This window comes from Ischnura elegans, chromosome 9, assembly GCF_921293095.1.
Source record: "Ischnura elegans chromosome 9, ioIscEleg1.1, whole genome shotgun sequence".
NCBI classification, from domain to species: Eukaryota; Metazoa; Arthropoda; class Insecta; order Odonata; family Coenagrionidae; genus Ischnura; species Ischnura elegans.
In genome coordinates this window covers 100,600,377-100,617,049 of record NC_060254.1, presented here as the reverse complement: position 1 = coordinate 100,617,049, position 16,673 = coordinate 100,600,377, and the positions used below count along the sequence as shown (strand labels likewise).

Below are 16,673 nucleotides of genomic sequence, written 5' to 3'. Positions count from 1 at the left end.
GTATAAGGAAAATATTCGTACTATCGGAAATGGAGAAAACTACCTGCACATTGAAGTGAAATCCTGCCACCCCGAACACGTTTAATTCTATAATTAACATTTTTTAATTCGAATAGCTCCGTGACATATTTCTTGGCGCACTGTAACAACTTTTGACAAACTAATGAGTGACGATTGCTGAACTTGCCACGCGCGCCTATGATTCAGCAAGGTGCTGCGTCGAAGAAGGAAAAAGGTGAGTACAGTGTTATCTAGTTATGCGGTTCTATGCACTGAAGAACGGAAGAGCGAATCAAAAGCCTGTGATTTTTTCTTCCGTTTCAAAACAGTTGTTTTTGCTATTATTTTGGCTAGTACGAGAAATCGAATATTCCGTGCAGGGTTTGGAGCAAAGAATTCGGAGAATCGAGACTTCACTGTATAAGAAACAACCAAATATACATTTTTAGAAAAATACTGTTCGAAATAAAAGTAACCAACCATACTTCAAAGGTATTAAAGGAAATAGAAATCCTGCGTTAAGAAAGTAAAACCTATATAAGAACCGTTGTTTAACCACGTCATTTTCGTAAAAAAACCATAACAATAAGTGCTTTACACTATCCAATACAAGGAGAGAAAATGCAAATTTTACAAGCAGGGAATGTAAAAAATTAAGAATGACTTGAACACTTGATATTAGCTTGAGGCAAGGAAGATTCAGGGGATTCTGAGATAAATTTAGAGCTATTTTTGGTTACTCTGATCCTCATTACATCTTGATATTTTGAAAGGTATATTAAGCAGCAATGTGTTGACTACGTTAACTTTGCCAAAGACAGCAGGTGTATCTTCTCAAAGGTTCCTGTTTTATATGCTAATCTATTCTTCCTCGTCAATTCAGTAAATGTTTACTAACATATCGCGGAAACTTTGCGCATAAATAAAGAGGTAATTTCTGGTTTATTTAGCCAACAAGTGGAAATTTCAGCAATGAATTGTCACGGATGCAAAACACAAAATTCCTCTCAAGATCCCCCCACGTTTCTACATGGCTATAAGCATAGAAATTAAAAACATACAATGCCCATAATTTTTTAAAGTTAATTTCCTCCGAGAAAACAATTTATTTGAAAATATACTCATTTATCACGGGCCGCACGCTGATTGAGGTAGTACGATTGCGGAATAAGTAAAAAAACCACACTTATACAATTGAAACAGTCGAGAAAGGGCTCCCGGAATGTGGTAGTCAGCAGACAGCTCAAAAAGAATGAAATAAAAGGAATTCATCCACTTATGATCAAGAATGAGTAACACATGGTGGGAAGGTATACAAGAAATATTTCCGGAAGATTGCAGAATAACATAGTTTTCGTGATGCGTCTTGTGGGAAGGCTATCGGATGAACATGTAAAACAGAGATGCTCTTTCTCACTCATCCGACCACTCTTTCAATACGCAGATGAACTATGATATCTGGCGTAGAAATACTTAATCCGTAAATTTAATTTGATACAAGGGAAAGCTGCGTGATCCGCCAAAATCTGCCATGGGCGAACATATAAAATTAAACATATGTAAAACGAATTAGGCTGGGAGCCGCTAAAGACTCGGAGGCTGCGCCCTTGCCATTAGGCCGTTTTACATGGGGCACGGAATTGCGCAGGTTAGAGCTGCATCAATTTCTAAAATGGAATTGCGCGAATGCATGAACGAAATTAGAACAGGGGTTATTTTGCCGTCTAGCATCCACGCATTCTCGCATGTATTCTAGCAACTCACCACTTTACACGGCGCAATTTTGATTGCGTCTTCGCACGTACGTCAGATTGTGCAATTCTGTGTACCGTGTAAAATGGCCTTTAGATTTTTTGAGTAGTAGAGAATAGATATCTTTCATAGCGACACGGAGCACATCACATCAGAACCTAGCTATACGTAGAGATTCGACAGAAATGATTTATTAAGAAAGATATTTTGACGAACGGATAGGTATAAGATTTTTTTTTTTGCCTTGAACAGTAAAGGACTTTATTATAAAAGCTACTATAGAAATATGTTTTAGTATATCCTTTTCATTTTCTAACGACTGGTATCCCAGCAACTCCCGCCACACGCCTATTGAATCGGCTAGCGGGGTAGTTTGTAGATGAAGTAGTAGACTGGATTTTACAATCAGTACAAGAGTGAGTAAGGAAAGAATTGTTACATCAGGTACCTTTGAGACATTTAGGCATGAGAGGTGCGTGAAGATTTTTGGTTGTCTCCAGTGGTGGATTAATATGGGGAAAGTGGTGCGCTTTGAGTTGCGGAAGATCGCTTTAGGATGAGAAGACAAGGAGTGGGGCTGGGAAACGACGCGGTCTTGAGTGATAAGTGGCTCGCATGAAGCGTCCCCTTTCCTTAGAAGATCCATTACGCACGGCAGCTTACTTATTAATGCCGCCTTCATCTCACCACCCCTCCCTCCAACCACTTCAAACTTCTCCGCTGTAAGGAAAATTCCACCCCAAAATTCCATTTCAACGCAGATTTCAGCCCCGTTCACTACAAATAAACCCGACGTTTTGCACTATTACCACTCCGAAAAATGTGAGATAATTTGTGCTCGTAGTTTTCCGCAGCGCTCTGGATTCGTGCATCTCTACATCTTCCGAGTTTCTGTAAATCTCCGAAAACCAACGTGGCGAAACCCCGAAAGATTGTTTGGCCGAAAATTAACGGATAAATTTATGCAATAACGTCAGAATTTACCGCTGTGGAATTTCTAAATATCCAAGCTTGTAAGGTTCTGTTTTCGGTAAATTTAAAATTTGTCCTGTTATCACATAATCACTCTTTTTTAGTCAACTATGTACGCCTTTACTTTCCTTGATGTTTAAAATTTATACATATTTTTTCTTTCTGTAAAGATTTCTTTGTCTTCCTCCTGTATCCCACCGCCCCGTTTACTCTTACAGTGTTTACCTGATAATTGTGAGTTGTACGTTTACCTCAATGACACGAGATGTTGTAATCATGTTCGGAGTATTATACAAGTTTAACATGGAATTTCATCGAATTTCTCATGCATATAAGATAAATTGTAGGATAGGTAGCACATGTTATTAGTATTGTTATATACGAGGAGGAAGTTAAATAAAACTAACAATATTTTTACTGACTTTATTTTTGCATGCGTTTCCCTATTACAAAAAATGGCAAAAGGAACTCTGTGACACTAACGAAACGCGTCAGATGAAAATAAATTCAGCGGAAATATAGCAAGGTTTTATTCAGTCAAATAAATTGCTTGAAGAAAGGATAGCTTACATTTTGAAGAAAGCAACTACAGTAGGAGCTGAATGACGCTATCTCGCAACTAATAGTAGTAAAAAAGTTTCCTAGGAGTGCTTTTGTTTTGCATGAATGAATAAACGATACAGTAATGGCAAAAAAGAGAAGAATCGTTTCGTCAATCCCTTATCTATTCACTGCCATCAAAGTTTTCATTCCGAAATTCCATGTCAACGTAGATTTCGACGCGTTCAAAGCAACTTTACGTACTTCCCAAGCAGCAATCAATATCCCAGCAACATCCAGAAAACATTGACGGAGTTAGCATATGACATCCGTGCAATATCTATGTTAATTCAATTAACGTTGTATGGTTATCTCTCAAAAAAGGGTGCCGACCTACAAAAAATATTGGGGGGGGGCCCAAACCGGGGACCTTGCCCAGGTAAATTTTATCAGTAGTGAATTTTAAGTTTTTAAGCATTTTAGAAGAGTCATTTGATCAGCATTAGAACCCTGATCACTCGAATATCGATATTTGGACACTACGGGGGAAAATTGACAAGCCTTACACATTTTTTCCTCACATCTGTAATGAATTTTTGGGGGGGCTCGGGCCCCCTCAGGCCCCATGGAGTCGGCACCACTGCTCTCAAATACCCAAAGGAACCACCGAAAAACGTCGCAACGAAGTCCAACAACGGACATAGAGGTTCATGTTGCAACATCTCTTGGATATCTTCACAACATATAATGAGCAAATAATGGGTTTGATTATTATTGTTTTTGGTAATCCCCAGGCATACAAACAAAGCAATTATGAATATCAAATCTGTTCAGAACATATGCTACCTTTAGCCCTTCGTTGCTCTATCAGACGCCAAGGCATTTTTTTTTCTTTACCCACACCGTTTTTCAAAGACATCGTGTTTCCTCTTGACATTCTTTTCACTCCACATTCCAGCTTGCAAAACCCGCAACACTGAAGCTCTACACCCGCCCAATTTCCGTCTGTCTATATTCCATAGATCCCCCTTTTACCATTTACCTTCTATTTTCAATTCCATCTCAAATACTTTTTCTTCTCTTGACCTCATCGCCTCCCGGACTAATTTCAATAACCAATTGAAAAGACTTTCTTTTTGCTACCCACCTTTTTTTATGCATTGTATTTGGTGGAAATGATTGTTATTTATGAGACTATTTTTATACTTGTTTTTTAATCATTTTAACATAATTTATTTTGTTTATAAAACCAAATATAGAGTTAGTGCTGTTTTGGTGTTGAATAAATAGTGCTGTTTTGGTGGCTGAATAAATAAATAAATAAATAAATAGGTGAATTTAGGAAACTGTACCTCCTAGTAACTTATTATTTTATGCTTGTTAATTATCCAATATGATTTTATGTTTCATGGCATTTCTGGAATTAATACGAATATTTTGTTGTTTTTGGCGTCCGGTAGACGCTACTTGTTAACTTGAGGTACCATACGTTGTATGCTCCTTCCTTCGCGATAGTCATTGCAAAGTTTTTAAATGCGTTTCGTAATTAAAACAAACATTATTAACAACTATTTCATGCATTAACTTTGGTGCTCGCGACTTTCTGCCACACATTTATGATTGCAATTAATACATTACATGAATGACACTATTATTACCGTAAAAAAACGTGTATTAAGCATTTCATTAATATCAATATCTCCATCATTATTATGCATATATTTCATGCCCATGCATGAAATTAAATTTTATATGAATGTTTTTTTTAAGTTAAAAAAAAGTTATTTCAACTTGCAAGTATTTTCTTTAACCATTCCAAAATGTTTTCTTTGAGACGCTGAGCGACAAATTGCGTTCAAATTGGAGGTTTAGATACTGTTTGGAGTAACCATTTTTTAATATCACCTATATTACAACTTGGATACCCATGAAACGTTATTTTTACAAATCGTCGTGGAAGTTTCTAATAGGCTATTTATGCAGCGTAGTCAAAATATTCATCATGTAATAACAACTTAATTTGGATACGTCGACATATTCGCTGGATATCATCTGCTGCTTGGAAAAATTAACCACACCCTTTGGGTTGCCAGATAAAAGAAATGCAAGAGGCTATGAAGTGACTTCTTATTTCATCTACTTGTTGAGACATGGTAATTCAACATTTCACTTTGAAAGAGCGACTCCGTGGCGCAACGGTAGCGCGTCTGACTCCAGATCAGAAGGTTGCGTGTTCAAATCACGTCGGGGTCATATTTTTTTGCCGACCTCAACGTCAGTAGGGTAAAGCCTTCGCCTGTTAATCTGAAAGACCATCAAGATCGTGTACCATCTCGATACGTTTGGTGCTTTTATGCGATAGTTGGTGATAGGCTTCTAGGGAGGGTTCGTGATAGTACTACAGTTATTCACTGTTGGCATCCTCGATGTGAATGCCATTGCGCGCAGTTTTCGAAAATGGTGGAAATAGATTTTGGGTATAGTTATGGTTTATAATTACTCCTTCATAAGAGAGATTGGGAAATTATCAAACCGAAGCCACTTAGTTTGTGCGGTAATATAAATAAATTTTGCCGCTAATGATATATGCTAAATCGTCAACTCATACGCATTCAGAGAGCTAAATGCAAGATTTACGAAGTATAATGCGGGAACAATTGTGATTAATAACTGAAAGAAATATTATCTTTATTTTAATACTTATGATCGTTATTAATATGTAATTCAATAATGGAGGCTCGGTAATACAAAAAAAGAAAACGAACGTAATGATAACAGTATTAAAAATTTGTCAATATTTTAAGCGTCTTGGGGGGATTTGTGCCCCCATGCCTCCCCCTTTATCCGCCTATGTATACAGATAAAGCTGAAAATGTCATGTCAGTAGAGTCTTTTGTTTTGGAAGTGACATAGACTTCACTTATCGTATTGAAATGAAGAGGTTAACTTTGTTTTATCAGATATATTTATTGTGCTTAACTTCGCCGCGAGCTCGGCATCGAGGATAATTTTGATAAAGAGGCACATTCGTAATAGATGGCATCAAAGTTATAGTAACTCCAGCTTGGGAGAGATAGAATTGGAGAGGAGGGAAAAGGCCTGAGTTATTTTTGCTCAAAGGTTGTACTTCATCAACTGCTTGATTAAGCTCCTTAAAATCCTGACGATGGTTCATTGTAAATCGAGAAGCCAAATATACGATGGGAAAATAAGCTTGAGCTCTATGATCACTCTTAAAGCCATTCCCCCGAACATAATTTACGCCTAATTTTAGGATATTGACCGACATAATTTTTAATGGACAACCTAAAACTTTTAGAATAATATTATATTCACAGTATGTAATATAGGCAATAAAGGAGAAAACGAAAAAGCAGAAAGAGATGGATATGCCACCAAATATATTGCAGCTATTAAGTGTAGAGACGCGTACAAAAAATATTAAATCCACCCCTAATTTTCATTTTAATTATAATTAAAACTGATTTATTAAATGCTCAGTGGAATATGATTTTGAAGGAATGCAGTAAATCCTTCGTGCAAGAGAAATGCTTCACACACAGTGCAGTGAAGGTTATTAAAAGTCGCTTTAAGGACTGACATACTAAAAATGCGAAGAAACTTGTACGTATGGACGTATGAGCGGAATAGTGGGGTCACCTGGCAAGAATTTTCACCTCGGCGGAAAGGGCGAAGCCTTATCAACGAATGCTTCTAGACTATGCATTCCTAGCGTTTCTCCATCCAACCCTTCTAAGCTTCCCTCTCTGAGTAGGCTTGCAATTTTAGACATACCCACATACATCATAGTTCTAAATGGCCGACCTCCTTGGCAATCCTGCAACTTCAGATGCTTGTTTCCCCTCCATATTTTGTATTATTGCTGGTTCATGCGGAAAATGTAGCGCGTTGTTTAAAAAAAACGCTAAACTCTTTTTCTAATCCTGTTTTTTTTAGTTTTTATTCCTAATTTATTATTTCTTTTTTTCGCGCTGCGGAGGAAAAATATTGCCTGTATTGCGCCCCGGAGCAACATAACAAAAACATGACGAAACTATTTCTCTCTTTTACGTTTTTTTTTACCTTTCCCCGTCAACATTCATTATTTCTCCATCCCTATTCTCTTCCATCTTCCCCTTTATCTCTCCCCCTGGCCTTAAATGGCTTTTGTTTCGCATTTATTCAAGTTCCTCTTGCTTTTACTTTGCGCGCCGAACAGGGCGGGACGGAATTTTTTCCCCAGATTGTCCTTATTCAATGCATTCCCCAGGAAAAGGTTGCCGACGCGAATTCGCTCCGTCTCTGGTCGTCTGTCGGCACGCGTCCAATTAAAGCATCCATTCGCATTTTTCGAATTTCCATCGCAACCGATTCGTCAGAGATGGCGCCATTTAGTCCACTGAGTTGCCGTGACAGGGAGGCTATCGCTGTGAAATTAAAAAAAAAACCTGCAGTTGTATTTCCAATCGTAAGGTGGCATACACAGTTTATGATCGTATATTGAGTAAATAAATTTGTACTTCTCATCCCTACTATTTATGACGGTAAAATATTAAAACAACTTCATCTGTGGTCACTAACGGCTTGGCGTTGCACTTATAAAATCAATAATTAACTATTTCCCAGCCTCTCTGGAAAAAATATCATTGGAAATCTAAAGGTTTTTTAACGCATACATTTCAATGCCAATGCACGCAAAAAACTGTGTTAGAAATTCTAAAACTACAAACTCACGCAAATATAAGGCTTTGTATAGGAAAAAACAGCATATTTATTTTATATATTTTTACGCCATAAATAAAATAAATTGCAAGTAATTAAGTTAAATTAATTTATAAACCGTTTGGCAACAGACAACAGATATATTTATTCCCTTTACTGATTTTACTGAGGATTACATCTACCTGAACCTCCTTGGAGCTACAAGGTACACCAAATGCTGCCTCTTGCGAAATGCCATTACATTTGGATCGATGTTAAAGAGTGAATTAGCAAGGAGTTTGCAAGCGAGCAAGTGTTTATTGAGAGAGACAATGAGCAATAGAACCTCAATCGGAAGCAACTAAAATATTTTTTACATAAAAATTATGTCACTTCTATCCATAAGATATTTACAGAATACATCTACTTTTGCCAAGTAAAATATCCTTAACGAGCTTGAAATATTTTATAACTTCCTTTTCCGCAAAATATCACCTCTTAATCGTCAGGAGCCAGTAATTCCAGGATTTGTATGACACAGCTCTCCAGACATCTCTACTAACAAGTCCTTGTAATAAATAAAATGCATAGAATATAACCCACTAAAGTACTAATTATAGCCAGGATTGAGTAAATCTCAATGAACAGTTACCAAAATCTAGGTAAATGGCAGGTCAGTAACCTCCGTCGGTAGGTTTCGAAATAAACATAATGACCAAAAAAATTAGAAAATTCAATTTTTACTGAAATATTTTCAAATTTTTAAGTTAACATATTTGGTACAAACGGTCGCTAATGCTGCTATCACGTTGTTTTCATATTGAATAACTAATTGTTCCTTGTAATTTAAAATTAATGATAATGCTCTTAACCTCCATAAAAATACCTCAATTAAATAAAAGCATCGCTTATACTTATTTGACATATATATAGAAATTATTTGCATATTAAAAGAAATGAAAATGATAATTTTACTCCTGTGAGTGAAAAAGCTTATAAAAGGAATGTTTATGAAAAAATTAATGGAAGTCACTCCACGAGCCGAAGTCATAGGAATTACTGCAATGGAATAAGCCAAACTAAAGGGCTATGTTCTAACTTCTCTTGGAAAAATGTTGGGATAAATTTTAAATGCTACACCGATCCTTAGATATAAACTCCATGTAAAATCGTCCTTTGCGTATTCGTAGCCACGCGTTTACACGAATTATTCCTAATACCAGTAAAGTGGCACGTGCTATCGGGTCATTGCCCTCAGCTTACAGCATCATAAACCTTTTTTGCCTTTTGAATTTCTTGGCTGTCTTCACGCTGATGTAACAGTTACAATGAAAACTTACACCAATTTTTTTAAGGGATAGTTTAAGATTTTATTTTTAAAAGGCGATATCGAAAACCTGCATAAAAGTTACATCTATTTATTAAGGCCCTGCCCATGGCTGAGTCGTCATAAATAACTGTAATATCACTACCGTTATCACTATCTTAGATATTTTTTATTCGTTTCATTCATAGCGATAAATTTGCTCAAATTAAAAAGTAATTTTTTTCATATTCGAGGAAACATTTTGTCAAATACTTTTCCAGTAATATTAAGTTAACCCAGTTCATTCTTTCTGAAATAGGTCAGTAAAGCCCTGCAACTCCAAAGTATAACATTCCATTTTCTGTTTACCCTTTTCTCTATCCTCACAATGAAATTCCGTCCACAATATAAACCAAGCCTTTCAAGTGTAAATAAACTCAGCGGGTAAATTTTCTATTAAAAATTACTCAAAGGGGTTGGAATTTCGAATGCTTTCCCTAATATTTGCTCTCTTCACTCGCGTTTCAAAAACGGTGCGGAGGTTCAGCTAACAAGATGGTCGGAACTTCACGTAAGATTTAATAGGACAAAGACAAAGAGTACTAACGAGGAAAAATATACTAGCTCACGAACATATTTCCTCAGGAGAGCAAAAAAAACGTAAAAATGTAAAATTATCAAGGGCATTAAAATTACCAGTGTGATTGCAGTAAAGTAAAATCAACCGCAAACAAGAAATTGATCAATAATAGAAATGTCCTTTTATCTTTCTTTTGCAGTCAAAATCTCAACAATTTCAATTGGCTGTGTCAATTATGCAAAAACAAGGCTTTCTTCGAGATTAGACTCGAAAGGCTGTTGTAATTTTCATTAATGTCACCTCTTCTATCCTTGAAAAGGAACACAGCCACACATTTGCATACAACTAACCACAGCGAAACATGGCTCTCAGCTGATATTCCGATATACCACTTCACATAAGACAAATACACGATGAGCACACGGGTTCAATATCCAAGGCAGGGAAAATTATGGCGGGATAAATTTGTTTATGTTTTTCTCCAGGAGAAAAAGAAAACTAACTTGATGATAAGCAGATTTCATCGGTTACGAAATTTTTCTTATCTTAAAAAACTAGGCGTTTAATAAAATTTTGCGATGGGAAAAGAATGCCGGAAAGCATGCAAGTTTGGAGAAGTCAAGATAATTAGGCATTTACTTCTATAGGAGGAAAACATAGCATAGTGCAAGGGAATTTAATTAGCAAAGATTTTTTTCTTAATTAATATACGGTTAAAAACTAGACCGGCGCAATTAAAATATTTGGAAGGGTAGTTTTAAAAATGGGTATATTTAGATTGGTATAAAATGTGATTAGCTGTTAGATGAGAGGAGAAAAATAATTAGTTAACGAAATTAATATTATAGATAGTATTCGGGTAATATATTGAATTTTTCCTTATTTCATGAATTTTTGCTATCGTGAGGAGATAATTCTGAAATAAGCACTTAATTTCAGAACTTATGCCACTTCAATGTCATAAAATAGCATGGTTTGTTCATAATGAAGTTTTCAGTCTTAACGTTCTATAAGTACTTTCGGTGTTAAAGAACCGATAAAACATAAATTTGTTTTCAATTAGATGTCAAACGTACCGTAATACTTATTATCCAGTTGTACTCAATGATATATAAATTCGCTCGTAAAAGTTATGCTAAGAAGTCGGAAAAATAAAAAAAACATCCCTCCCATTTCTTCTATCTTTATTCACATGATTTCCTAAAAGAAAACATAGAATCGTTTAGAGCACAATGCTTCAAATTTATCTGAAGCTAAAATATGAATATATGAAAATTGTGGAAATCTAAAAGTCGCTGGTTCGGTTTCCGGCACGGGGGAAAGTTTTTACCGACCCCGGTGGCGGCTCTGTAAAGTCCTTTCCCGCAAAACCGAAGGGCGCGGGTTCGAGTCCCGCATGTGTCGGTTGCCCATCAAGGGAATGGCAGTTTCTGATTGTTCGATTCGTCAAATTACCCCGTTTTAAAGACCTTAAATGCGATGTTTTCGTGGCTGCGAAGATAATTGAATCATTATCATCATCTTGTGCTGTTCTGCCCGTCGGCAGGTCCCCCGCGCCAATGCTGTCTCCATTCCCCCCTGTCTCCGACCATCTCCTTGAAGTCTCCATATCTTCTAATTTTTATGTTGTCAATGAACTTCCATCGTTCCCATCAAAGCTACTTTCAAAATTCCATTCCCTCCCATCAAATGTCCCAGCCACTAACCCTTCCTTTGATTTATTTTGTCCATCAACGTTCTTTTCTCATCTATCCTATTTAACACTCGCTCATTCCTCACTCGATCCGTCCACCGTATTCCCTCCATCTTCCTCCAAACCCACATCTCAAACGCCCCAATCCTGTCCCTGTCTCTCTTCCCCATCGTCCAAGTTTCCCATCCATACATAAACAGACTCGACATAGCATTTCACCAATCTCTTCCTAAATTTTAATTCCAGTTCCTTGTTACGCAAGGTTCTTTTCTACTTCTTGAAAACTTCTTTCGCCATTTCTATCCTTCTTTTTGTTTCTCCAATACTTTTCCAGCCTTCAGTTATCAAAGATAATTGAATATAAAAATTTCGTAACGTTGACATCCCCTGCCAAACATCTTTTGCAGTGGTACGCATGCGAATGATTTGGGGCGAGCAAATCGCGGGTTGGGGGAATGTAAGTGGCGTCATGGGGCTTGGAATGTTCTCGAGCGGCAAGCATCCGCGAGGAGAGCGGCATGAGCCGGCTTCAGAGGCGGTTGCACGTGCACGGTGAGGTGCGGAGGCGTGAATTACGCGCGGGCGAAGAAGCATGCATACGGGCGGGGATAAGGGTAGTCTCCTGCGGAGGATGGAGATGCAACCCGCCGCGCTAAGCCCCCGCTGCCGGCCTGCCCTGGAAAAGCTTCACGCTAGGTTAAATGGGTTGCCGAACATACCTCGGGAGTCTTCTGCGGTTTTCAAGAACAACTGTCGGAAAAGGAATTTTTCGCACTCAAGTTTGGATACGAATAATAATACGGAGGATTTGTGAAAATAGAATAGATATTGGTTGAAGAATGTGGATATAGAGACAAAATAAATAATATTCGAATCGATATTATTCAATCCCGCCGTAAAATTATTGAAAACCTAGCATTTACAAATAAACTAAGTAAAACTAGTTCCGCGATTTTAAGTACAACAATATTTGACTGTATATTTTATGATTAAATACAAAACCAGCATTAGATTAAGTGCTTTCGATTTCAGCCAATCACAGAAGAGTTGAGTGTGACCTAACTTTATCCGTTAATGCGTTTTGATACCAAACCACAAAAAATTAAAGTTTAAACGTAAAACTAATTTCATCTTAAAACCGGGTTATTAAATTTGACGATAATGCAGGGAACATACAATGGTATGCATGAATGCTATTAAATTACAGGTACGAAGTCTTTTTAATCAATTAACCAATTTCATCAAGAAAAAGTACTATTAAAGAGTTATTATTTAGCAATATTATGTAAGACTTAGTTTTTCTCAAAATTTTATTGATATCCATCATGTGGGAGTCCATCTCAGGCGTGCATAAAATAGTTGGGAAAAGGGTGTTCGACGGCTTTAGCTGGAAGTTGAACCTATGACCACTAAATCTGCAGCCAAACCCTCTACCTGAAAGGCTACACGCTCTTTATAAAAATGCTTTGTATGTACTCGACTAGATATACTGCTCAGGATTAGTATAAAGACTTAAATTCACACCCGTACGCCGCTCCCTCTACCCCATAACATGCAAAGAAAAAGAGGGCACTGTGTAGGAGATTCATACACCAATATATATATTATTTATATTTCTATAATTTCCTATAATTCCCTATAAATATGTTTCCTATAATTTTTTATTGCCTAAATCGAAAGATAATTACTCCAGTAGTACGAATTTCACACTTTTAGATTTTTAAATGACAATATTAATTTATTGCGATTAAACGAAAAGTGAAAATTTTCAAGCGCGCGAAAATGTGACGGCTAAGTATGAATGATGGGAAAACCCCGTGTGAAGTATTTCTGGTTCCCGCTGCCATCGTGTGAAGTGGCCTTGGGGCGAGGATCTTAGCGCTGCTACGATGCAGGCTGCTAGCAGGTAGCCGAATACCCTGCTAGCAGGTAGCGCTTGGCTTAAATAAGGATTATTAATGCCTTTTCAAACGAAGGAAACTTTCAGACCATAGGCAGTTTTAATAGGTGATTATTAAGAGACGTTTCCCTGAGCTCTGTGCCTCATGCATGCATTGGTAATCTCAGATGATGTAAAACTCCTATCAACTCGTATAGAAACTTATAATATATAATTTGTATATTATGAATACACTAATGGTTGATAACGAATCGCAATCAATTCCTTTCGTTTTCTTTGGTGAAGGAAACTACCCTATTTGTAAGTCTTGCGGGATTGACGATGGCGTTGCAGACGTGGGAGATTGTGGGAATGTCCGAGGCCGATAGAATTTTTCTGCGGGAAGGAAGCAGAGCAAGTACGCCAGGATGAGGAGCAACATCGTGGGGGTCATGTGTAAGCGGCGAACTTTTGATATTACAAATTCTTACCTCGCGCTATGCGTCCGACATGAAAAGCGGAGGGGAGCAAAGAAGTAAATCTAAATTACGAAGAAGTACGGGCCCAAAGTGAAATAGGCACAAAAAACAAGCTTGCATGATTTAACGATTACGTGAACCCAGCCGTAAAAAGCAAAATTTGGTGTTCCGAACACTGCTTACGCAATAAAATACTCTGATGCAGCATGGATATTCAAAAATAAAATTAACGGCGTGTGGTGCTCGTTAAATAAGCCTATTTTTTCTCTTCGATTCTCTCTCTTCAAAGTCTGTCAAAGTATATTTCAACAAGCAGTTTTGGCACTACAAGTAAGTTTGCGAGGTGCTGGAATATCAATAGCACAAAACAGGAATTCAGACAAGGAGTAAATACAAAATAACTCAGAAATGGCGTCAGACAATACAGCATCCCATTATTCATTCCACTTAATACTCATGAAATTATTCGTACTTTCCTCAAACCTTGAAGCATAATTTTTCCCATAAAATGTCAAGAAAAATGTTCCTAAACGAAAGATATCACAGAATCGAAGGACTATCCTGCCGAAGATGAAATATTTTCCTCAGGAAACAAGACATACTCAAACTTGACGCGCCATGGAGAAATTTTTCCATCGTAGATGTGACTAAGAATTTGAGTTTATACGAGATGTGGAAATTATTGTTAACAAAAGGCTTAATACCAAGGCAAGGAATAATTTTGTCAAAGTGTATAAATTACTAGGGTATCACCGAATGAAAATTGAGGCAACTGTAATTTACATGCAAAATAGACTCATTGAATCACTTCAGTGCAAACAAATAAACTAAATTAATCGACAAATAATATTTTAAAATTCGTCTATGTTAAAATGGTGAGTTAAAGTGCATAATATACTGGTCAATTAACTAGAAGTTTTTTACTTCAGCGTTTTTTTTAAACGGCAGTATAGTCCTTCGATTCTAAGATATCTTTCGTTTGGGAACATTTTTGTTGACATTTTATGGGAAAAATTATGCTTCCATTCATCATACCGGTCACCCGACTTCTCGTGAAGTACTCTCGGATTTAAACTTCACCTATTACATAGAACTTTCAAGAACATGCACATGATCTCCTCATAAAAAATTTCTAATACTTCGAATCCAAAAATTCTATTGCAGCGTCTTCTCATGCGTGATATAGTTTCATATATGCTAAACACAGGAAAACGCTCATAAAGTTCCGAAGAAAACTTTCAAAACAAAATAGTAAGGATTGAAATAGTTGTGCAGCTTGAAGTAAATAAAGAAATGACCGGTAAGAGGGTGTGATGAGCCCTCTTGATAAATGATAACGTCTCAAAACAACTGAATATTTGCAGTTTTATCCAGTATGAACGATACTACCTCAACTGCAACAAGGGGAGTGGAATTGTTACGGAGGATCGTGCAGACAAGATTGTTCTCGGAGATGGACGAGGTCCGCAGGAATGCTGGAGGGAGGGTGGGAAATGAGAAACAGCCTGAGGGTCCCTTTGGTGCGGAGTCGTCGCGAGAGAGATTGTGAGGAGGAGGAGCGTGGAGGGGGTGAAATCCAGTGGGTATCCGTCGAAGTGCTTTGCCTTGGGGTGGTGTTGGACGGTGAGACCGAACCACCTGAGAAAGCTCCCTCTCCCACTCCTACGTAAACTCACGCCGAGTGTGGGACGCTGCTCGCAGGTGGTGCAACTTTGAAGCCGACTTCGCACGGCGAAGTAAATGAATCCATATACGAAGAGCAAAAGAATCTGGCTGCGCAGTCGAGAGCCTAAAGCCAACACAATGTATTTGGATAAATAATCATTATTTTTACTGTCATAATTAATGTTAACATTCTTATTATTACTTTTGTCACTTTTATTACTGGTCACTATTCGTATATTTCATTAAATTTTCTTCGGTTTAAACTGAGATTTTTTTAATAAAGTGTACGGGCTCAGAGGAAAGTAACTTTACTTCTGCGTTTAGATGAGAAATTTTCCTTAATGATGTGGCGAGTACACACTATTATTATAAGCTTTTGCATTTTGCCACATGTATTTGAATTAAGATTGAGTATTGTAAAACAATTTTATGTTTGTTTTGGGACGATGCCGATAACAGGGGTGGAAATTGATGCTATAAAAGCCTGTCCCATGTTCTTTTTACACCCATTGCATAAGAATTTCTATTTTTCTCGTCACTCAACATAAAATCTGGTCTATTATTGATAGTAATTTTCTTCGTTTCGATCGACGGATATAGAATTTATATAGATTTTGTGATTATTATTTTCGACCTTTTTCTCTTTCTCAGCTGGTTTACTCAAACTGGAAATCTTCACCTACAGGTCTTAATAGGCAAATGAGGGTTAGGCTCGGATGTTAAGAAGGATAATGCACCCCATCATAAATTGTGCGATGTTGCTCGGCCCAGGAATCTCCTCAAAATCTGGCTAGTTTGTAGTAAAACAGCTTTTCACTCGAGATTATTTAGGTGCTATGGAATTCTCAGTTTTTCAATTTCTTTTTGATTTTTTATAACACTTCTTCCACAGGGATTTACGATGCATGAATAATGAATCCCTTCATTTTACAATTATTTTTTATGTCACCGCCCCATTTTTTACCCATTTGGATTTTCTCTCATTCGATATTTATCAAACTAATTGCTACAGGTCAACCATGTGGTCGAGTGCTAAAACATAGTACAAAAATTTATAATGTCCGAAAAACGAAACATAAAATGCTAAATTGAAAACTACCCTCACA

General features: G+C 37.1%; 1 protein-coding gene and 1 non-coding gene across 2 annotated transcripts in view; one reads left to right on the top strand and one right to left on the bottom strand.

Annotated features, from left to right (window-relative positions):
* Positions 1 to 16,673, bottom strand: part of LOC124165295 (lachesin-like) — a 1,070,179-nt gene that overhangs the window by 137,711 nt on the left and 915,795 nt on the right. The window lies entirely within an intron of this gene.
* On the top strand, positions 5,446 to 5,517 carry Trnaw-cca. The gene has a single exon. It is a non-coding gene; the product is annotated as a tRNA-Trp (tRNA).